Source organism: Macrotis lagotis, chromosome 3 (genome assembly GCF_037893015.1).
Source record: "Macrotis lagotis isolate mMagLag1 chromosome 3, bilby.v1.9.chrom.fasta, whole genome shotgun sequence".
NCBI classification, from domain to species: Eukaryota; Metazoa; Chordata; class Mammalia; order Peramelemorphia; family Peramelidae; genus Macrotis; species Macrotis lagotis.
This window is the reverse complement of record NC_133660.1, coordinates 165526738-165550448: the sequence shown is the minus strand read 5'-3', so window position 1 is coordinate 165550448 and position 23711 is coordinate 165526738. Positions and strand designations below refer to the sequence as shown.

General features: G+C 36.8%; 1 protein-coding gene across 8 annotated transcripts in view; it reads left to right on the top strand.

Moving 5' to 3' along the window:
• Positions 1-23711, top strand: part of SPATA18 (spermatogenesis associated 18) — a 107895-nt gene that overhangs the window by 58870 nt on the left and 25314 nt on the right. For 2 of the 8 annotated variants that reach the window (XM_074229447.1, XM_074229448.1), the window contains exon 15: positions 10080-10245. The gene's annotated coding sequence lies outside the window, so the exon portion shown is untranslated. Of the gene's footprint in view, positions 1-10079; positions 10427-23711 lie in introns of those variants that run through there. The other 6 variants (XM_074229452.1, XM_074229449.1, XM_074229453.1 and 3 more) reach the window with 4 other exon arrangements.

The following is a 23711-nucleotide window of genomic DNA, read 5'->3' as shown; positions in this document are numbered from 1 at the left end:
ATCCCATGCTCCAAAACTGGATGTCAACAACTCTAGCTTTAGGTTACCAAGACCACCATTTTTGTTGCTCTAGAGAAACTATGACTCCATTCACCACAATTTCCAAGGATCTAGTTCATCCAAATATTACTCATATATAAAGCTAATGAGAAGTAAAAATAATAGGAGTTTCAATGGGGAAAAAATTAACTATATACTATACTTGACTTTACTTCAGAAAACTCAGGGACATTGGGAGTGAAAAATTTCCTATCCTTCCTACCCTCAAATCAGTGACTTATACCTCATGACTCTGAGCTTCTGTTTTCTTCTGAGAAGACTTGTGTAATCTTTACAGGAAAATACATCCTAAAATCAAAAATCTGGTAAAATGTGCTAGGACATTTTCTTAGTTTCACGTAAGATTTTGTTTCCCCAGTTCCAAGAAAATAGTCAGGATTAGCTTTACCTTACTCAATCCTTCCTTACCTCCCATGCTTATGAGCTCTTGGAATATAAAAGACTGCATTCTTCCATGGCAAGGATTCCAAATACTGGAAACCCAAAGACAAGACTGCCTGGCCACCAAAAGGCTTTGTGCTGACTAGGTCCACTTGACCTCTCCCCAGGAGTAGGGATTGTTTTATTCTTGAATTTTTATTCCCAGTACTTATCACAGTGTTCACCTTATGGAAGTGATTCAATAAATGCTTGCTTGATGGATCAGTTATGGCTTCTAGTTTCATCTGAGAACCTCAGTGGGTATACTAGTTTTCCCCACAAGGGGAAGATTTTTTAAAAATTATATTTATTTTAAGTTAGGATTCAGAAGTTTAAGCTTAGTTTGTTTCAGAGATTTGTCATCGTTGTGACTGACTCTTTGTGACCCAGGAACATTGTCCAAGGTTTTTTTGGCAAAGATACTGGAATGGTTTGCCATTTCCTTTTCCAGTGTGTCCCCATTTTACAGATGAGGAACTGAGGCAAATAGGGGTTAAATGAATTGCCTAAGATTACACAGCTAGTAAATATCTGAGGTCAAATGTAAACTCAGATCTTTCTGACTCCAGGTCCAGCACCCTATCCATTGGGTAATCTAGTTGCCCTACCTAAAGTTGAAAAATCCTTTTAACTCCTGCCTAATTTCCTTATGGGATGTTGCAATCCTAAAGACAAATTTTAGGTCATTTTGTAAAAAAAGCAAAAGAAAACCAAAAAAAAACCCCTCAAGAATTTTGTGATACTTCATTTGCTTAGTTTCTTTCATACTCAGATAATTTGAGTTTCCCAGGCAAATGAAAAGGAAGGGATTTGGAAAGGCAAGGAACAAAATTTCCTAAATGGAATCAAGTCAGAGCATATGACTCAATCCTTTCCCTCATAATTATGTATTTATTACATATCTGTAGTTGTCAGTAAGTTGTATTCATTGAGAGATTCTGTGTTTACATTAATCCTGGAATTATGTGAGAATGATTTTAAGATGCTTCCATTGTGGAAGCATTTGTAACTCTATGGGTAAAACCCTAATCAACCAACCTATTGACCAAAAAACAAAAAAGTCCTACAAAGGTTCAAGGTGTTATTGTCCTCTACCATTTATAATTACTTTTGGGAACTCAATAATGATTTTGTTTTAAACTTCTCCAATACTCTTGTCAAATGAGTTTGTGACATATCTCTGAACTAACATGTGAGGTTTAGGAACAGATATTGTTTTATCTAGAATTTGTATTGTTATGGTAGAAAGAGCCCTGACCACAGAGCCAGAGGAAGCTTTGCCATCTGTCAGTAAAAAGCTACAAAGGTAGCTAGGAGATGCAGTAGGTGGTGAACTTGGAGACAAGACAACCGGAGTTTAGCTCTTGTCTCAGATACTATCTAGGAGTGTGAACCTAGATCTCATCCTCAGTTTCTTCCTCTGTAAAATGGGGTTAATAACATAACTTACTTCAGAGGGTTGTTGTAAAGATTAAAATAAATACAATATGGTAAAGCACCAAGAACAGCTGGTGCAGCAGTGTATAAAATAGCAGTGGCTGAAGTCAGGAGCTCTACTCATTTTCCTGAATGCAAATCCAGCCTCAGACACTTTCTAACTACATGACTGTGGACAAGTCACTTAACTCTATTTGCCTCTATTTTCTCATCTGTAAAATGTGCTGGAGAAGGAAATGGCAAACTACTCTAGGATCTTTGCCAAGAAAACTCCCAATGGGGTCACAATGAGTTGGATATGACTGAACAACAATAAAAAGCACTTGGCAAGCCTTAAAATGTTATAAAATGCTAGTTATTAATTTTATTATTATTATTATTTTAGGTTTTTTCAAGGCAACAGGGTTAAGTGGCTTGCCCAAGGTCACACAGCTAGGTAATTATTTAAGTGTCTGAGGTCGGATTTCAACTCAGGTCCTCCTGACTCCAGGGCCGGTGCTCTATCCACTGCGCCACCTAGCTGCCCTATTAATTATTTTCAACAACAACAATGATAAAACTCACTTCTTAAAGGCTGACAGGACTAATTAACTGGGGATATGTAGAAGAGAACCAAAGCTCTTTTCTTATTTCACAAATCTGCTTGGCTCTCTCTTCTGAGAAAAATCAAATCATCTTGAAACTATACCTTTGCAGTTTTTAAATGGGCTTTCAGGACCTTCAACCATGTTCCTTTTTAGAATAGAATATTTACTTTACATAGCCTTTCTTTGCCTTTTCAAACGTATTTTTGTAACTATCTCAGTTTAAAGCAACTTGGAAAATTAATTTAACCCTTTAGTGATGCTCTAAACCCCGTATATTGTTGCAGGATAGTTGCTGATCTGCTCTGGCAGGGGGAAGTTCCCTCCCCACAAAGAATTTTCCAAATCATTGAAATCAGAGATCTGGAGGAAAAAGTCTAATTCAATCTGTAGACTTCTCACCTCAAAGTTATCACTATCTCTTCTGAAATAGGAATGACTTCCTACTTTTATTGTTTTCTTTATTTGAAAAACAGCAGTGCTCAGAAGCTGTTTTTTTCCCTTTGCTGATAAAAGGTGGAATGATTAGAAGCTGACTACTGCATGTTTATATAGGATGAAATGCTTTCCAGTTCAGCTAAGGAACTGAATGCACCTTAAATGAGCCCAAAATAAAAGGGTCTTTTACATGAATTAAAAAAAAATCCCCATCGAATGCTTTGAAATTGACTTGGATTCCCCCGGTAGAATTTTAATGTGATATTTTAGTCTATGTGTATGATACACATGGGGCACTACACAGATGAAAGCAAGGGGGGCATCAACACTGTAACTAAAACAGATTTTGTACATCAGTCAAACAGATGAAGGTTGAACTCTTGCAGAGAACTGGGACAATGTCTGGTAAGGAACTGTTCTTGGCTTCTTGTTTGCCTTGGTACTTGCTGGTTGTTTTTGTTTCTTTTTTTTTTAAAAGATTTTATTTATTTTGAATTTTACAATTTTTCCCCTAATCTTACTTCCCTCCCCCACCCCCCCCCAAAAGGCAATTTGTCAGTCTTTACATTGTTTCCGTGGGATACATTGATCCAAATTGAGTGTGATGAGAGAGAAATCATATCTTTAAGGAAGAATCATAAAGTAAAAGAGATAGCAGGATCAGACAATAAGATATCAGTTTTTTTAAGGTAGTAGTTCTTGGTCTTTATTCAAATTCCACAGTTCTTTCTCTGGACTTTCTCTGGATACGGATGGTATTCTCCATTGCAGACAGCCCCAAATTGTCCCTGATTGTTGTACTGATGGAATGAGCGAGTCCTTCAAGGTTGATCATCACCACCATGTTGCTGTTAAGGTGTACAGTGTTTTTCTGGTTCTGCTCATCTCACTCAGCATCAGTTCATGGAAATCCCTTCAGGCTTCCCTGAATTCTCATCCCTCCTGGTTTCTAATAGAGCAATAGTGTTTTCCATGACATACATATACCACAGTTTGTTAAGCCATTCCCCAATCAAAGGACATTTACTTAATTTCCAATTCTTTTCCACCACCAACAGGGCTGCTATGAATATTTTTGTACAAGTGGTTGGTTATTTTTCCAAGCAAAAGGATGGATATCTTTGAAGTTGTGGTTAATCTCTTACCATTTACAGTACCATAAATGTATCTTGTGGACCTCTCTCACTTGAGATCTTGTGACCAATTAAAATGACTATATTGTATAAATGAGGAGTTTGGAAGGTATTCATTTCAAAAATAAAACCAGGGAATTTTTGCATAGCATCTGGGAAGACTAACAAAGTCTTTTAATTAAAAAAAAAGTAGATCATTTGGAAACAGTGTGTGTGTGTGTGGGATAAACAAAGATACTTGCCTTTTGTGATGCAATTTAGTTCACTTCAGTTCAATACAATTCAGTTATGATTTATTAATTTTCTATTAGTTGCCATGCCCCCAATGATTTTCCATTCTACCAAGTAGACCTGGCAAATTCACTCAATCAGATGAGTTATCTGAACTATTAGTCCCTGTTTCAGAAGCACTGGAAGGAGAAGAAAGAGACATGGAGGGCGGGAGGGAGGGAGGGAGGGGAAGACAAAGTGACAGAGACAGAGACAGAGATAGAGAGGCAGAGATCTCTAATCCTAAACTCCCTCCCCCATGCCAAAACTGAACAACAACAACAAAAAAGAACCTAAATCTTTTCTAGCATGTCTTTAAGGAAATAATCACCCAGTTGCTTTTTACGGTTTGAGGGCACCATGAAAGCTTTTTCTGGGAAAGCAGGTTTTTGTGCCAGAAGAATAAGACAAATGGCAAACAACAGCCTGTAGTGACCCCAAACAGTGGAGGAAGAGGAATTTCAGGGGTTTTTGCCTTTTCAGTAATTTCTTGGCAAAGGTCATTGGGTTTGAGGAGAGGACCGTGGTTGTTTGAAACTGTCAGGGCAGTCAGGGGGAACTGTATCTGAGATAACAATATAGCCCTCAGTCACTGGCCAGTTGTGTAATGAGATAGATATTTAAATTATATTTAGAAATCTCACCCCACCCCCAACCACTCCTTTTGTCTCACTTCTTTGAAAGCAACATCTGCTGGTAATGATGTGGTGGTCCACAGGCTAATGTTGTTCAGCTGGATCTACAGATGTCACTATGCTGTAAATGGGACTTGATAATTTCTTCATTTCTTTTATATGACACTTTGAAAACAACCTGGTTTTTTTCATTTAGGAAGATCAAGCACCACTAACACATAGTTTTTGTATGGTTTCTGGTACTACACAAATTTTCTTTTCAAAATTATGTTCATTGATTTTTTCCTTATTTATATAACCAGGTTTTTTTTGACCTAGGTTGTCTGATATCTGAATAGGGAAAAGAGAAAAGGATTGCTTGGCAGATAATTTTTTAATATTGCCTTTGGTTGATTGATCATCATCATCATCATCATCATCTATGGGAAATAGTTTCCACTAAGAGTTTTAATCCTGAGAATGAAGTTATTTTAATCCTGAGAATGACCACAGATTGCTTTGCTTCTAGCTTTTGTCTTTTTTTTTTTTTTAGTTTTTTTTTTGCAAGGCAGTGGGGTTAAGTGACTTATCCAAAGTCACACAGCTAAGTATTAAGTGCCTGAGGTCAAATTTGAACTCAGATCCTCCTGATTCCAGGGCTTGTGCTCTTATCTACTGCACCACCCTGTCCTTCCTTCTTGAAGAAGGCCATGACATCATAGAAGTATTGTTGTGACAAACAGGTGAATTGGATTTGAATGAGGGGGTGCTGTGCTAAGTCACCAGCCTCACTTTCTCCTCTGCAGCCATCGGGGTCCAGTGATCAGATATGAATCAGGACAAGTGGAGATGGCCCTGGTTTGGAAGCAAATAGGGTTAAGTGATTGCCCAAGGTCAGCTAGCTAGTGAGTATCAAATCTGAATCGGATTTGAACTCGGGTCCTCCTGACTCCAAGGCTGGTATTCTGTCCACTGTACCACCTAACTGTGTGAACAGCTGAAGGCTGCTACTAAAATGAATTTTCTGAAGATAAGTAAATTAAAAAAATGTTTATTACAAATTCAAAAGTCACATTGCCCCTCAAAGAATTTACATTCTAAAAGGGGAGCTTAACCCATATAGTTTGATACAGTTGCAGACTGAGTGGTAAAACTTTAGAAAGAAATAAAGTCAAGAAATTAATATTTTAATTCTCAATTTGAGCTTATATGCCTACTTTTTTATCCTCCACTCTCACACCCCTGCCCTGACTGTATTATTGGGACCTAAGGAAGGAATGTGTTTTTAGATACTTATTTATTGTGTTGCTTAACTTCTCTGTGTCTCAGTTTCCTTATCTGTAAAATGTGAATAATAGTGGTACTAATCTCACAACATTTCTCTGAGGGCAATCCAATTCTTTTCATCCTTTGTATCATATTTGAAAATGCTGAATGCACACTTCTGAATTATCTTGGATTTAAGGATACTACTCTTTTCTAGGATTGGTTGATTAATTAGTTAATTAACTATCCTTCAAATTTGAAGACAATCATGTGTCCTCTTTTCCCCCTAAACCTTCTTCCCCAACATGGCACAGTTTTTAACTTCTCCCTTTGCCATCTGGCTTCCTGTCACATCACGTAACTGAAACTATCCTCTCAAAAGTTACTGTTGATCTCTTAATCTACACATCTAATTTTTTTAACCTCAGTTTTATACTTCTCAATCTGTCTGCTTCATATGATACTATTGAAAAACTTCTCTTGATACTTTTCCTTCTTAGGGTTTTCTCCACACTACTCATTTCTTGTTTTCCTTTTGTCTGTGGGACCTCTCCTCTTCAGTCTCCTCATCATCCATAGCACAGTTCCTACCTGTGGCTACTCTTCTGTTCTGGACTATTTCTCTTCTTCCTTGATAGCCTTATCAATTCCTGTAACTTTACCTACAATTTCAATGCATTTGATTCTCAGATCTATATATCCAGCCCCAATTTCCTATTAGATATTTCAAACATATGTCCTAGAGAGAGCTTAAACTCCATGTTTCCAAAACTGAGTTCATATATTTTCCCCTAAACTCCCCCCCTCCAAACATCTTTTTTTTCTATTGACAGAACCACCATCCTTCCACTTTTCCAGGTTCATAACCTTGCCATTGTCCTCTTCTCCTCACTCTCTCTCATCCCTCACATCCAATTCTTTGTCAGAGCTTGATGTTTCTCCCTTTACAACCTGTCTTCTTCTCTCCATTCCTTCTAAAAAATTATATAAATATTTTATTTGTTTTCCAATTAAATAAAATAGTAGCTTCTAACCAATCATTTTTTTGCAAGGTTTTGAATTTTACAACTTTCCCCCTTCCCTCTCCTTCCCTTCTCTCCCCAACAGAAGGCAATCTTCTATAGCCTTTACAATTTGTTTCCATGATATACATGGATCAAAATTGAATGTATTGAGAGAGAAAACATATCCATAAGGAAGAAAGAAAATATTTCTTCTCTCTATTCCTACAGCTACTGCTTTAGTTCATTTCCCTATCACCTCTGGCTGGATCACTCCTTTACTGATTCTATCTCAAGCTTCTTCCCACTCCAGGCCCTCCTCCACATTGCTGCCAAAATGTTTTCCTTAACACACATCTGATCATAGGACTCTTCTCTTTTATCAACTCTAGAGAATTCTGTTTTTCTGTAGAATGAAGTATTAATATTGAATTAAATTCATGTTTAATTAATATTTGTCTCAACTCTGTCTAGTAAAGTCTTTTGTTTAGCTTTTAAATTTCTACACAATCTGTTCCCAACTCTTTCTAACCTCAATGGATATTACTTCCCTTCCCATCTTATCCAGTGTGATGCCTTCTACGGTGATGATGATGTTGTTTGTCCTTCATTCTCGAAGATCATGACATCAGGGTGGAGATGCCATGACAAGCACATGAATATCACCAACTAATAAACCTTCTCTCCCAAACTATTTAGTCCTTATTTGTATTTATTCACTTTATATGGATGATATGCATGTGTGTATGTATGTGTATATATATATATATGTATATATATATATATATATATATATAAACTTCTTTTAAGTATGGTTTATTTCATTCTTTGTATTTGTATTCCTAACACCTAAAGCCTGATACTATACTAATTAATTGATAAAACATTCCAAAAACCTTAAAGCACTCTATTAAACCCAGCTTTTTTTTAAAAAAAAATAAGACATATCATTTTATCATGTTGGGAACTCCAACTGAAGAACCCTTTAGTGCCCAGGTTCACACAATCAGTATGTATCAGAAGCAGGACTGAATCTAGACATTGATGTATTGGTAAAGGGTTTAACAATTGGCTCCCTACAAAGTGTTCACATTACCCACATTTAAGTTTAATCTGTATTTCTTTTGACATTTTCCCCCCATCCTTTTTTCCTAAGTCTAGGAAAACAACAAATAAATCAAGTCCTGAATTTGTAATGTTTGCTGATTTCTGAGGTATGCTCAAACATTTAAAAATTAACTGCTCTAAACTGGTCTCAGAATACTTTTGAGTCAAGTCATCCTGACTCAGCTAGCTCTTCATCTATGTCACCTCCCTTTATTATGATGATTATCATTATGGCTATTATCAGTATTGAGAATTTACAGGCACTTTCCTCATTCATCAGTCCCCCATGGGTTTTCCACCTGCTCTGTTCTTAGCTTCCTTTTCATATCTGGTTCTCATTAATTTGGATGGTTCTCTACTCCTGACCTACCTTAAATCTCCTATGGTTCTCTAACCATGGAGAGACCCTGGTTGGCATCCTCTCTGGACTTTCTCATGTTTCAGCAGCCTTTTCACCTTAGAGTTCACTCTATTCCTGTGGGCTCCATTCCTATTCTAGATATTCCTTCCTTCCCTGGCTTCTCACTGAATCCTCTTCCTCCAACTCATTGGTTATTCCTGTAATTTCCATTTTAAGAAAAGCACCCAAACCAGTCATGTCATCATTTCTTTCCAGGTTCCACTGGTACAGAATTTATGTAGGGAGAGATTTCTTCCCTTCTCAGATAGTTTTAGCCCCTACTTATTTCCAAAAAGTGAATAGGATTTAGCCAAAATCGCTATCTTGCAGGACTATGTGGGGTATTTTTTTCTTCAAGTATGGTAGAAAGGAGAGTTGAGTGCTAAGTCTCAAGTTGGCTTCTAAATTTAATATGAGAACTGGCAACCTTGTGTCTGTATTATAAAACTCAGTGGTGACGTCTTTACAGTGTTTCCAAATCCCTTCTATGAAACTCAGCTGAATGGAAAGACCCTCAAGCCAGTGTAATTGAAACTGGAAAGCAGGCAAACCAATTTAATATCTTTGGGGGGGGGAGGGGTTGGAGGGAATGTTACCACATAATTAAATCCACAGCAAGAGTGATTACACTGTGACATTAAAGTTGTTAAAACCCTGTAGTTCTCTATAAATTAAACACACACTGTTTGGCTGTGATAAGTTTCTATTACAGGCTGACGGTTCTTACTCCTCTCTTTGCATGACTTTTAGGCTAGGGATTCATAACTTATTTGAATCCCTGAAATACAATTGGGAAAACCAGAGGACTTTTTTTTTGGTTTGTTTTCAATTTCATCTTAAGTCTAGGTTTGGTTGGTGAATTGTTTGTAGAGTTCTATTTTGGATTTCCCCCTCTTCTATTCTCCAGTTAGCATTCTGGAATTGATAGAGTAAGCTCTGTGAATAAAAGTCACATAGAGGATCCAAGTTCAAGGTCAATGCTGGTACTGTTCAGTAAAATGTTTCCCAGATCCTACATCTGTGTGGATTCTGACCTTTAGAGATTATTGAAGCAGCTGCTAATTACCAAAGAGAGTAGCCCTGTAGAAATACACAGAAGAGCTATTATTATTTGAAATTTATATTATATTTATTATATTTACAATATACTACATTATACTATTATATATTTATGTTATATCAAAGGTTATTTAATATTTATATTACATTTATTAAGTATATATTTATATTATTATTTATATAGATATTTTGAGATTTACATCATAGCAATAATATATTATAGCACTTTCCTCCTATTTTTAGCCTGTGAGGTCAGTAGTGCATATATTATCATTATTGATATTTTGCAGGTGAAAACCCCAAGGCTCCTCAGAAGGAGAAACTGATTTTTGTGAAGCGGTCGATGGTGCTAATAAGTGGCAAATCATTCTTGAACCCCCACGGACAAGTGCTTTTGCCTCTTCGTCACTTTCATGAATGAAGAAGAATCTCCCAAGAGATCGGGGACATAGGCAGGTAGCGAAAGACAAGTCTTGTTCTGATGATCTTGTGCTATCCAGGCTATAAACAGAGTCAGCTGAAGCTGTGTTGTTTGATCATGGTTGAAGGGACGTTTTCAGAGTTGATTCCACTCATACCACTCATAGAACATCAAGTGCTTTGGGGAAAATAAATTCAATTCAGCAAACATATATTAAGCTTCTGCCACATAGTTCTTAAAGACCAGGACAGTGAAGGACAAACTCTGGTAGGCCCTACAATAGAAGAGTACCAGATATGGTGCCCAGGAATAGATTGGGTCTACTTTCTATAGTCTAGCTAAGCATAGAGAAGGTCATTACTAGTGAGCTAGCCAATTAGTGATTGACCATTTGGCTGTGACAATCAGTGAAACAGGTCAGTGACATGGCACAGTGGATAGACCACCAGGCCTGGAGTTAGGAAGATCTGAGTTCAACTCTCACTTATTAGTTGTGAGAGCCTGGGCAAATCACTTAACCACATTTGCCTCATTTTCCTCATCTGGAAAATGAATTGGAGAAGGAAATAGCAAATCACTCTAGTATCTTTGCCAAGAAAATCTCAAATGAGGTCACACAGAGCTACAGATGATTGAACAAATTCATGAAACAGAAATGCTCAGTCCTGTGTAACCTCCTGCTTATGTAATGAGAATGGTTGAGTGGTAGAAAAGGGATCAGAGGGTATAAGGAATCCTGAATTTAAGGAGAATATAAATTTAAGCAGTCTCTAAAGTGAGAGCCTAGTCCAATAGTCAACAAATGTTGGGACAATAGTTTTTGGTATGTACAGATGGGTGACCTGGTAGATAGAACACCAGGTCAGGAGTCAGGAAGAATCATCTTTGAGAGTTCAAATCTGGTCTCAGACACAAGCTGTGTGACCCTGGGCAAGTCACTTAACCCTATATGCCTCAGTTTCCACATCCATAAAAGGAACTGGAGAAGGAAATGGAAAATTTTTACCAAGAAAAAAACCAAGAGGGGTCACAAAGAGTCAGACATGATTGAAAGACTGAACAGCAAAAATATTGTGTGTATATGTAAAATGTATATACATATACTTATGCATATAGAATTTCTATAGCTCTTCAAAAACTTTATGTATGTATATATATACATATATACATATATATATATATATGTATATATATAAATGACATTTGATGTTCATAGAAACTCTGTAATGAAAATACTATTATTAACCCAATTTTACAGATAAGTAACTGAGGGTAAGAGAGGCCCATAGTCAAACCAGTTTTAAGTGTGTGAGAAAGGATTAAACTTGGGTCCTTCTTGTGATGTGGTGAATAGAATACTAGACTTGGAGTCAGGAAGATGTAGGTTCCAATACTTCCAATGGGGGGCAACTAGGTGGGATAGACCACCAACCTTAAAGTCAGGCAGACCTGAGTTCAAATTCACTCAGGAACTTGATCATTGCTAGCTGTGTGACCTTGGGTAAGTCACTTTACCCCATTGCCTCACAAAAACAAAAAAAACTCATATTATCCAGTGCTTCCTGTGTCACTTGAATAAGTCATTTACCTTCTGAGATCCTTTTCTTCAACTCTAAGGTCCCTTCCACCTCTACAACTGAACTGATGACTCCAAGTCAAGTCCTCTGTTCATTACACAATATAACTGCCAAGAAGGGAGTTGTATTAATATCTTATATTTACTATAAAAGAAACCAGATAGGCTGGTCACATGAACAAAGGGAAGGATAATAGTCAGTCATTTCACATTATCCATTGATGTCCTTATGATGTCAAAAGAACACAAAGAAGGATTTATAGGAGGTTGGATATACTCCTTATGATGACCTCAGGGAAAGACATGGACTATGCCTATGAGTTAGGCAGCCATGGTGGGATTGGGATACGAATCAATGAAGGAAATTCCCCATATCAACAAGATCCCAGAGCTGTTGATATGTAGGTAAGGTCAGTCCTGGGTAATAGGGCTACAGAGACAAGAACAAAACTCTCCCAGCTCTCAAGTATCTTGGGTTCTGCCTGGGGGGAGCATCATATATATACTCAGACAAGGTAGGTCATGATGATGTTTGTCCTTTATTCTTGAAGAAGAACATGACATCAGGGAGCTGATTAAAATGACAAGCACATGAATTGGATAGATAAATGCTGGAAACAAGAAAGAGTTCCAGACAAAATTCTCTCATATTGTCAGAAAGAGATAAAACTTTTAACTTGTCAGATTAGGGAGATTCCCAGAGATAGGGCCATGGGAAATAAGAAGTGAATGAATTTCTTAGAATGGACAATTTACTGTGCAAATTCACAAATGTGGGTATGACAGTTGTGTGATATGACTCTTATCCATGTTCTCCTTTAACACAGCATGGAGAACTGCTAGGTGTCCAGTTTTACTGGAATCTAAAATAGTTAGCATTTATATAAATCTTTATATAAAGTCTGAAAGGAATTTTACAAATATACTTGTAATATTTCTAAATATTACTCATTTTACAACACTTCTGGGAGAAGGTACTATTATTATCCTTATTTTACAAATGAGGAAACTGAGGCTTCAAAGTTTTGTATGATTTGCCCAGGGTTATACAAATAGTAGATATCTTAGGATGGATACAAACTTAGGTCTTCCTGATTCTAGACTCAGGATTCTACCCATTGTGAAGAAAATGGGAAATAGGTAGATTGAAGTCACATTATGGAAAATTTGTTTGATGACAAGTGAGAAAAGTTTTTAAATCATTCTAACATTGTCTGATATAACAGGGAGCCATTAGTGGTAACGAACAATAGGTTCATAGGTGGGGTAGCTACCCATGACAGTGGTGGATTGTCCTTCAATGAAGGTCTTAGAACAGATGTTGGAAGACCACTTGTCAGTGTGAGTTGCACAATATGGCCACTGAGTTCTTTCCCCTCTAAAAATTCTGGGAATCTGTGAAAATGTTAAAGGGAAAATGGAGTCACGTGATTGTCTGACATTAGAAAGTTGGTTGCTTTAGCTCTTTTTTTTTTTAGATTTTGCAAGGCAATGGGGTTAAGTGGTTTGCCCAAGGTCACATGGCTAGGTAATTATTAAGTGTCTGAGGTCAGATTTGAACCCAGGTACTCCTGACTCCAAGGCTGGTGCTCTAGCCACTGTGCCACCTAGCCATCCCTGTTATATTTTTAATATAATAAAATCATCATTCCCTAGGTAGAGATGATGGTTGAATGTGTGCACCTTGGACAATCAATTGAGGATCCATTACACTGGAATCTTTCATTCTGCTAGGTGTGCCATGAAGGACCTTACTATATATGTACCTTCAGAGTAGACCTAGGTGATCATATGCTAGTAGAGGAGACATTGTTGTGTAATGGAAAGAACAGTTCCAAGATCCATTTCTTACTTAGCTGAATGACCTTTGTTAAATCATTTAACCTTATTGTGTCTGGCCCTTGAAGAGTTTTTGGAGGATCAAATGAGTTAATGTGTGCCATCAAGTTGTATGGTCCCTTCCAGCTCTGATTACAATTTTGAAGAGCTTTGGAAGGACCTGCAAAAGTATGCTATTGGTCTCTGAACCAATTATTATACTGAAAATTAGTGTAAAGATTTTTTAAACCATGGAATGGATTCAAGTTACTTTAAGACTATGTCTGGCCCAATTGTCCTTGGATTTCAGCAATTATGTCTGCTCCCTATTATTTACTTACAGCTAGCTGTTGGTCTCCAGCATATGAACACTCCCATTTATATTTTGTAGTATTTTGTAGTATTTTGAATCATTGGCTAAATTGTATTTCCACATCTCATTTTTCTTGGCTCAGAACCTCTAAAAGCCAGGAATCTTGACAAAGAACTGGCAAATACAATCAATGCAAATAAAATGAAATATATACAATAATATGTTAGAAAGCATGTTAAATCTAGGTTAAAAACAAAACAAAACATTTCTTCCATCATTTTTCTTGAATCTGGACAATTAAAAACTAATTCAAACTCTGATTTGTATCATTTATCAGTTTTCTAAGTGTCAAAGTTTAACAATTGAGTACAAGTTGGCTACAGTATACCTTAGGATATGTTTTATCCTTCTGAAGAATATTTGACCTATAAAGCTATAAAACAGTCAGAGTAGGTGACTTTTCATTCCTTTGCCTCCTGTAGTCTAGTCATACTTGCTTTTCATTTGTATCTTGAAGAAAATTCAGATGCATTATCATAAATTGTCAAAATTTAGGATTTTTATTAGGGGGAAGTTACAGTTCTTTAAATATATGATTTTGAAGGGTGGGGGAGGGAAGTAAGATTGGGAGAAAAATTCTAAAACTCAAATAAAATCTTTAATAATTCTTAAAAAAGATATGACTTAAAAAGTCTGAAGCATGCTTCAATGGATTCTATTCTGTTATATGACAGAATCTTGGGGTAGAGGAGCTCATTGTTATTTCTGTACTAAATACCTCTAGAGACTAGGATTCTACATACAGAAATTTGCTTTAGAGTTAATCACTTTGAAAAACACATTTATTTTGTGAAATGGTATTGACCTGTGAACCTTTAAGTGAGAGAAGTCAAGAAAAAATGTCTGGTGAATTGAATGGAAGGGATAGGATCATAGTAACTTAAAATGTGGTGGAACAGACAATACTTATTGCCCTGGAAGAGAACTATGACTGTAAATTTTTGTACCTTTGGGGCAATTATCACAATCTAGGCCCAGGACAAGGAGCAGAAATGTAGAAGAGGGTAGGTACATCTAAAGAGTCAAATAATCACTGTTTATAAAATTAGAAGGTTGGACTTGGGAACTTCTCTGACATCTTTCTAATATTCTGTGAAAGTATCTTTTAGTTACTTATGGCCAAGACTAGCACAGTCCAAACCCTTGCAGGTTCTAAGGAGCTGGGAAGGCATCCAAACTCTTGTAGATTCTAATGAGCTAGGAAGGCATTTAATATGGACTGGGTAATGAATGGACTCTGTACCTGCTGCTGATGTACTAGATAAGTGTGGAGAGACTCATTTCCAAAAGTTTGGCTGTGGTCAAGATCTGGATCTCTCTCAGTAGAGGCAATGCCCATATTACTGAATTCACTGATCTTTTGGAGTGTTGTTCATTTTGAAGTTTAAAGAGTGCTTATTGAGATGCCCAAATGAGCAAAGATAAACTCAACTGTTTTTATTTAAAAACTCAATTACAGATAAATATTTTATTAAGATAATTTAATTTCTTTTTTTAGTTGTTTTTTTTTTGCAAGGCAATGGGGTTAAGTAGCTTGCCCAAGGCCACACAGCTAGGTAATTATTAAGTGTCTGAGGCTGGATTTGAACTCAGGTACCCCTGACTCCAGGGCCGGTGCTCTATCCACTGCACCACCTAGCTGTCCCAAGATAATTTAATTTCAAAAGACAATCTAACAATATAAAACATATATAATATATGCTTTATGTATTTATATATAACTTTATATAGTTCTAATATGACCAAGTAGAAAGTGAAAAGCTCAGATGGATGATCATGTTTTTTTATGTTGTGAAAACAATCTGGTATAGTCAAACATGTCCTGAATTTGGAGTTAGAGGACTTTGTACTCATTACCCGCCCCCCCCATTAGAATGTAAGTAAGCTTCTTTAAAACAATGATTATTTGACTCTTTAAATTTGTATCTCAGGTGCTTACTAAATGCTTTTGGCTTGGTTGCCTAGGTTTGAATCCCAGCTCTGCTCCTTAAACTCATGTGCCCTCCCAGTTTTAGATCCTATGAACATTTTCTTTTCATCTGGTGTAGAAATTGCCCAAGAATCACATTGTTGGCCAAAGGGGCTGAGAGAAGGTGAAATCTTCTGCCCTGACCTATTTCAGTAGCCAATTATATCAAATAGTTCATGTTATCTACCCACTAGATCAGGAGTTGTTAACTTAAAAGAAATTGCACTTTAATAAATGTATTTCCACCTAATTGGTTCCTTTTAGAACCCTTTGTGTTTTATTTCATGCATTTAAAACATTCCAGGAAGGAGCTTATAGGCTCCACAAGTTTGCCCAAAAAGCCTATGTCACTTATAATAAAGGTCAAATAACTCTTTTTGACCATAATATGGGTACCTTGTCTTAGCTAAACTTTGTATTTTCCAGGTTTGATACAGTTCTTTGTACAGAGTTAGGTACCTGACACATATTTCTTGCATTAAACTATTTATATAAATAGTTTATATACATTTATATAAATAGTTATATATAAATAGGAGACACATAAATGGAGAAGCCAGTCTTCAAACCCTTCCCATTATACCATAGTGCTTCATTTCTCTCTTCTCCATCTTCTAAATAAGACTCCTACAATCTCTTTGGAATGGGGGGGTTATGGTCCAAATAATTGCTAATTTTTTCTCTAGGCCAATGCTTAAGGATATCCAGATGACTTTTCAGGAATGATTTTCCTTTGATTGGGACTGGGGAAGTCTGCTTCCTTTGACCCATTTTATTTCCCATCTGGGATCTCTTGGTTTAATGTTTTGACCTTTCCCCACTTTCTTGTTAGGAGTCACCACTGCTCCTCTGGGGCTGAGCTACACCTGCACTGGCCAAGATTGGCAGATAGCTTGGCTGCACTAGGCCCCCTAAGTCACATGGTCCCTGGGGTTGGATTTAGTTTGACTTTTCCTCTAACTAGGATCTTTTTCCAGTTAGCAAGTCAAGTCTCCTTCCCAAGCTTTCCAATTAAATGGGCCCATAAGGAAAAACACTTGTGAGTGTCCATGGGTTGGGATAAGGGAAGGTCACATGCCAGGCTAATACTGGAGTTTTCTTGGCAAAGATCGTGGAATGATTGCCATTTCCTTTTCATTTTACAGATGAGGAAACTGAGGCAAACAGAATTAAGTGACTTGCTCAGGGTCATACAGATAACTGTCTCATTTCTTCCTGACTCATAGGTCTAGTACTCTCTCCACTGTTCCACCTCACTGCCACACTTTGCTAGGGATACAAAGAAAAAGAAAATAGTTATTTCTCTTAAGAAGCTTACATATTACTGGATAGGGGTGGAGGGATACAGCATGTGCACTGATGAAGGAACTATGAGGTAAAAGGGAGAAAACAATAATTACTAGGATCTTGGGAAAATTTCCAATATAAGTTTGTGCTTGAGCTGAACCTTGCAGGAAACCAGGAATTCTAAGGGGTGGGACTTGGGGAGAGTGAATGCATTCAAATCATAAGGGGAAAACTTGAGTAAAATCAATGACATGTGAGGTAGAATGTCTTATCAAGGCAACAGACAGTAGACTATCATATCTGCTAGTTTTGTCTCCCAACAAGCTTGTTACACAGGACTTCCCTCCACCATATGTTTTCTGTTTTGATTATATGTGGCAGTATAACCCCCAGGAAGTGACCAAAGAATTATTTAATGAAATACAATCATGAGTCCAAATGTAATACCCAGGAACAAAAATCCTTCCTCCCTCTTGTCCTTCCTTCCTTGCTTCTTTTTTCTTCTCTTCTTTCTTTCCCCCCCTCCCCTTCCTTTTTTTTATTTTAAAATATTCTCTTAAAGATCTCTTTTTAAAATACCATTATTATTTCCCAGAAACACCTATCTCTGCCCCCTCACTTCTTCAAATATGGGAATCCTTTTTTAAAGCAAAATAAAGTTTCGGACTCTTTCATATATTTATTAGTATTGAATGAAAATACATGATGTTGAATGCTATTATGACATCAGAAACATTTTAAAATGAGTTTATGTTTTATTAATCACAGCATTACCTAACTTTAAACCATTTAATTTACATATAGAGAGGTTAGCCTTCAGAAGTTATATTTATTTATTTTTCTGAATAGTGTTATATTTTTGGAATCTAAGATCAAATTTTAAGATTAGAATGTACACATGAATTGAAGACTGTAAGATCTGGGGGGCCTCCCATCCTTTGTCAGAGCTTTAACCTAGAGATGACCAAGTCTTTGCTTCAGAAATCTGAAATTCAGAGAGTACTGACAGCATTTACCAGTATAGCAATGAGTTTAACTTCTAGTTACCAAGAAAAAGTAGTTAGACTAGTTGTTAGATAGAACTGCTGAAGGACAACTAGGTGTTACAACGAATAGAATGCTAGGTTTGGAGGCAGAAAGACTCATCTTCCTGAGTTCAAATCTAACCTTAGCCACTTACAAGCTATGTGACTCCGGACAGATCACTTAACCCTATTTGCCTCAGTTTCCTCATCCATTAAATGAACTAGAGAAGGAAATAGCAAACCCCTTCAGTAACTTTGCCAAGAAAATTCCAAATGGGATTACAAAGAGTAGGATACAACTGGAACAACAACATGAAATAGCTGTTGAGTTAGGATTGGATGACTGGTCTTTGACCCAGAGTTTTGAATTTAGAGCATGCTAAGATAGCTTGCAGCATTTTAGCGATATAGGAAAAAGCAGTTTATAAGAAGAAGCCAATAGATTCAAGTTGAATTGAGTTGCTTTGCATATTTTTCTGGGCTCCCTTAAGAGCAGATGGTAATAGATAAAAGTTTCTCACTTTTCTGATAGAATGGAAATCGGAAATCATTGGCTCTGGATTTCTATTATTCCACACTCATCCTCCCAGAGGAGGGTGACAGTGTCCCAGTGGATGTGCGAGAAGTGAACAGATCATCTCCTCTAATTAGTCTACCAGATGAAAACAAGGAAGAAAATGTGAAAATATCTTTCCCAAAGATACAGAGGTAGTTAAGGAGAAGAAAGGGGATTCAAATCCATATTGTCTGACTACAGATGCATGACTCTTTCCATGTTGACATATTTTCCCTCATATTTATATAATTGCTTATTTGTAAATTAGGGAATAGTTAAGGACTTACTGGGTTCACAGATTCATCTCTAACTCAGAAAACTTGGAGTCCTGTTTTCAGTTCCTTCTATCAGTGAAAGTGACTCTTCCAAAGATACTAGAGCTTTAGCATCCTAGAGCAAGGGCTGGAAGGAATCTTAAATGCCATCTTGTCTAACTTCAAACTCCAGTAACCAGTGCTCTTTCGACTGTGAGTAGAGCCTGTAGTTTTAGCTGGGGTAACCTCAGCACATCTGGTCTCTTCATACTCATTAGTACCACCAATAGTTCCAGGACTGCCCTGGAAGAGGTCAGTCAGTCAGACCCAAGACCCCAGGTCTGGGGCAAATAGGCAATGTTAGCTGTGGCTTAACATGAAGAAACTTGATATTCTTTCAGTCTACATATCCTGGGGAGATAGACAATGAGTGAGTAGGAGCTACTATTATCAACCAAAGGCAGCAGAGGCATATGAGAAACACAATCTGGAGACTCAGTCTGTTTTAGTTGTAGGGAGAATGCTTGGAAAGGAGAAATAGTATAAAGTAGATCTGAAGAACTAAGTTAATGGAAAATAACTATCCCAACACATTTGGCAGTTATACTCCAAAGGACAGAAATTGGTCCTCAAAATGTTCTGCACCTGATTGTTCTTTGGCAAAATGTAAGATTTCATTTATTCATTTGAGTGCCTGCTTACGTTTATTAAATACTGAACTAAATGGTTATTGATCTAGGCTTTAAGACAAGTCAAGGATTCTTGTTACCCTTCATTTAAAATCTTTCAAATGAATTTCTTTAGTTTTTTTCCCTTGAGGTAAGTAATTTTTGAATACAAAGTTTCAGATCTTTTCTCTATTGTAGACTTTAGGTTTCCATTTTAAGAAAAAGTCAATTTATATGCAAGTTTTGACTTTTTTTCACTGTGATTATTCGAATTTTACTGCATCTAATTCTCAGGGATATTAGGGAATCACATGATAGGAATGCTTTTCAATATGTACATACAATTTATCTATTACTCAATAAATGAGCAGAGATTTAGAACATTATTTATATTATAATGGACATTTTTGCAGAGTCTGGTGAAGTCTATAGGCTCAGAATAATGTTTCTAAGTGCACAAAATAATATACATAGGATTACAAAGCAAGAAAATTATATCAGGATATCATTATAAAATATAGATATTTTTAAAGCAAACTCCTGGTTAAGAAACCTCGCCTAGGGTGTTGCTGCATTGGGAGGGTTGGTTGGTTGCCCAATATCACACTGTTGTAAATGTCAGAGGCAGGATGTGAATTTGGGTCTTCCTAAATCCAAACTCAGCAATTATTCACTATATAAAGCTTCCTTTATGGACAAGGGAGCATTTAAAAATATTTTTAAGATATGCAGATAATTTGTGATATCTGACAAAGCTTCAATAACTCATATAATAATTGTTATATTTGGCAATGTTTGTTCAGTCATTTATGGGTTTTTTTAACCTATATATTTGAAAAGTCAAAAGATACTTAATCCTGTGATGGAAAGAAAACTTCAAATCTTGATTTTTCTCACATAAAGTTGGAAAACAGAACCATACAGTTAATGTTTTCACAGATGCCACATAGTCCAAGCCACTGGACATCTGGAATGTAAGCCGTACATTCTCTTTTCATTTCTTATTTGAACCAAGGGGGTCTTCTGACAGCAGTAATAAATCAAATAATATTCACAGGAAACAAAGAGATAGTTGAAATGCAACACAAGCTGTGTAATGTAGTCACTGAGGTCTTACTATACCTTTTCTCAATGGGTTACTCTAGATGGGCCTGTTGGAAAAGTGTTTTTTGAGAAAGGATGTATAAGTCAGAAGATGTCAAAATTGATATTTTCAGAGTAACATTCATTTGACCACATTGTACACAGTTCAGAGCTTTCCAAAAATATATAGGCTGGAATATGGAATAGATTACAAAGGAAAAGAACGTCCAGGCTGGACTTTGAGAGGCAGTGTTATATAGTGATAAGAAGGACTTGGAGTCAAAAGAATCATAGGTTTAAATCCCATCTCCTGCATTTGCTTGTCATATTATTATTTGGAGTCTGTTTTCTCAACTACAAAAAAGAGTATATAATTACCTATATTATAGGGTCTTCTAGATGGAAGTGCTTTGCAAATCTTGAAGTAAATGTCATCTATTCCTATTAATACCTAACCTATCTCATTTCACAAATGAGGAATCTGAGGTACCTAGGGGTAGAGTGATTTGCCCAAAGGCAGATGGAACATTAGTGGCAACACATTAAAAATTTTAAATGTTTTTGAGTCATAGAATCTCAGAATTAGAAAGAACCTTTGAGTCATCTAGGGCAATTCAAACGATTATTTTTCCATTACACCAAATTTACAACAACCTGGGAATCTGGACTCTTTATGATCATCCTCCCCTTGTGCTCCCAGCCCCTCCCCATCCAATCAGTTGCCAAGTCTTGTTGATTCTGTCTACAGTATAACTCTGCCATGTATCCCCTTCTTGACACTCACACCAAAATTACCCTAGTTTAGACCCTTATTACCTCTTGCTTGTAATATATAGTGTCCTAATTAGGTCTTCCCAACCTAATCTCTCCCTTCTCTAATTCATTCATCATAGAAATGTCAAACTGATATTTTAAGGCACAATTGTGACCATATTACTTCCCTCCTCAAGACTCTTCAGTGGTTCCTTATTGCCTCTAATATAAAATATAAATTCCTCTCTTTTGCATTTTAACATCCTTCACAATCTGACTCCAGTTTTACATATTACTCAATCTCACTTTTTATATGGCACTCCCTCTGGATTCACTCCTCTAACTTGTTACTTGCACGGTAGGTTAGGTCCCCAAAGGGGCAACTAGGGTACTTCAGCTTGGGTAAATTCATGCGTGGCTATCCTTTTAACATGAACTTAAAAGTCCACACTGGTATTTCTTCTTAACAGTTAACTAATTGATTGTTCTTTAGCAAAAGCATTTGCTCAAAAGGGATAGCAAGAACAAATATTCTCCCCTCTAAGACACAGTTATGCTCAGAATCCTACTGGGGTATTATGAAGATGAGATGCTAGGGATGAATATTATTAATACTGACTCTGTCCTATCTTCGTTGTCTCTCTGTGCTTTTTATATGCAATTGAGCTATTCAAGCCCCAGACATTTTCTAAGGCGTGGAATGTTTCTTTTGCATCTGATTTCATTGTTTATACTTCTATTTTTGCTCTTTTTGAACCTCCAATTTTTCTAAGTCTCAAAGGGGCAGACAATTACTTATCTAACTTGAGCCATTTGTTTTTCCCTGTATGATTTTCCATCTCCTCTCTCTCTATGTCTTTGAACAGGTTCTTTCCTGGAACCTGGAAGGTTCTTTTTCTATTTCTTGAAAGCAATAATTCTCTTAAAGCTCAGTCTATGTGCCACTTACTTCAAGAAACTGAGTATGGAATGAGGAAGACTGAAGTTAAAATCTGGCCTCAGCTATGTGACCTTGGGCAAGTCACTTAACCTCTGTCTTTTGATTTCTTTAGAGGTAGAATGGGGGAAAATAGCAGTATGTCCCTCATAGGGTTGTTCTGAGGATGAAAAAAAGATTTGTAAAGTACTTAGAACATTGTCTGGCACTAGTAAATACTGATTTCCTTCATTCTTTCTCTTAAGAAATAAAAATACTGCTGCTTCTGCAATCAAAACAGTAAAAGTTAAGTGTTACCATGAACTATATGCAGATGTTCAATTGTATTCTATCCAGTTACATTTCAGTTAGAGTTGATGAGTCCGAGAAGCTGTAACATGTTAGCAGTTTCTAGAGGTAATCCCTGGGTTGTTTATTTTCAGTTGAATTGGGATTTTCATTACAGCCCCTTCTCAGTTACTAGTTCATGCATTTGATTGACTAAGGAACCCAGAGCCCAGTGAAAATAATAATGCTATTAAAAAAAAAGATGGCCAGACACCAGCTTGACTATTTTGGAAACCGATTTGTTGTTGCTTTTAATGGGAAACTTTAAACTTTATAATCTTTCAATCTGGGTTTCAAAATGTAAAACTATCAACTATCTCTTACAGAGGAACAATTCTGATCTAGATAGAAAAAATGACAATTTAGCCTCTGTTGATTTCCACTTGGATATTGGTGTTTTAGTCCTTGTTCTTGAAGAAGATATCAGGAAGGTGATGCTGTGACAAGCAAGTGAATTGTTTCAGATGAGGGGGTTCTGTACTAAGTTACCAGTTTTACTTTATCCTCCAAAGTCAAGTGTGTCCAGTGGCCAGATATGAATCAGGATGACTGGGGATGACCCTGGTACAAATCAGTGTTAAGTGACTTGCCCAAGGTCACCTAGCTTAGTGAGTGACAAATCTGAGGTCAAATTCAAACTCAGGGCTTCCTGACTCCAGGGCTAGTGCTCTGTTCACTGCACCACCTAGCTGCCCCATATTGGAAAGTAGCTGCTTGGTAGGTGCCAGTGTGCTATACTTGCAATCTTTAGTCAGACTGCCTTAGGAAAACTGAACACATTTGCTGGGTCCTACTGAATAAGAACTTCTTGGAGGAGTCAGTCAAGGTTGTTTTTCCCAATTGTTCTTGGGGTAATCCAACTCAATGTATCCAAG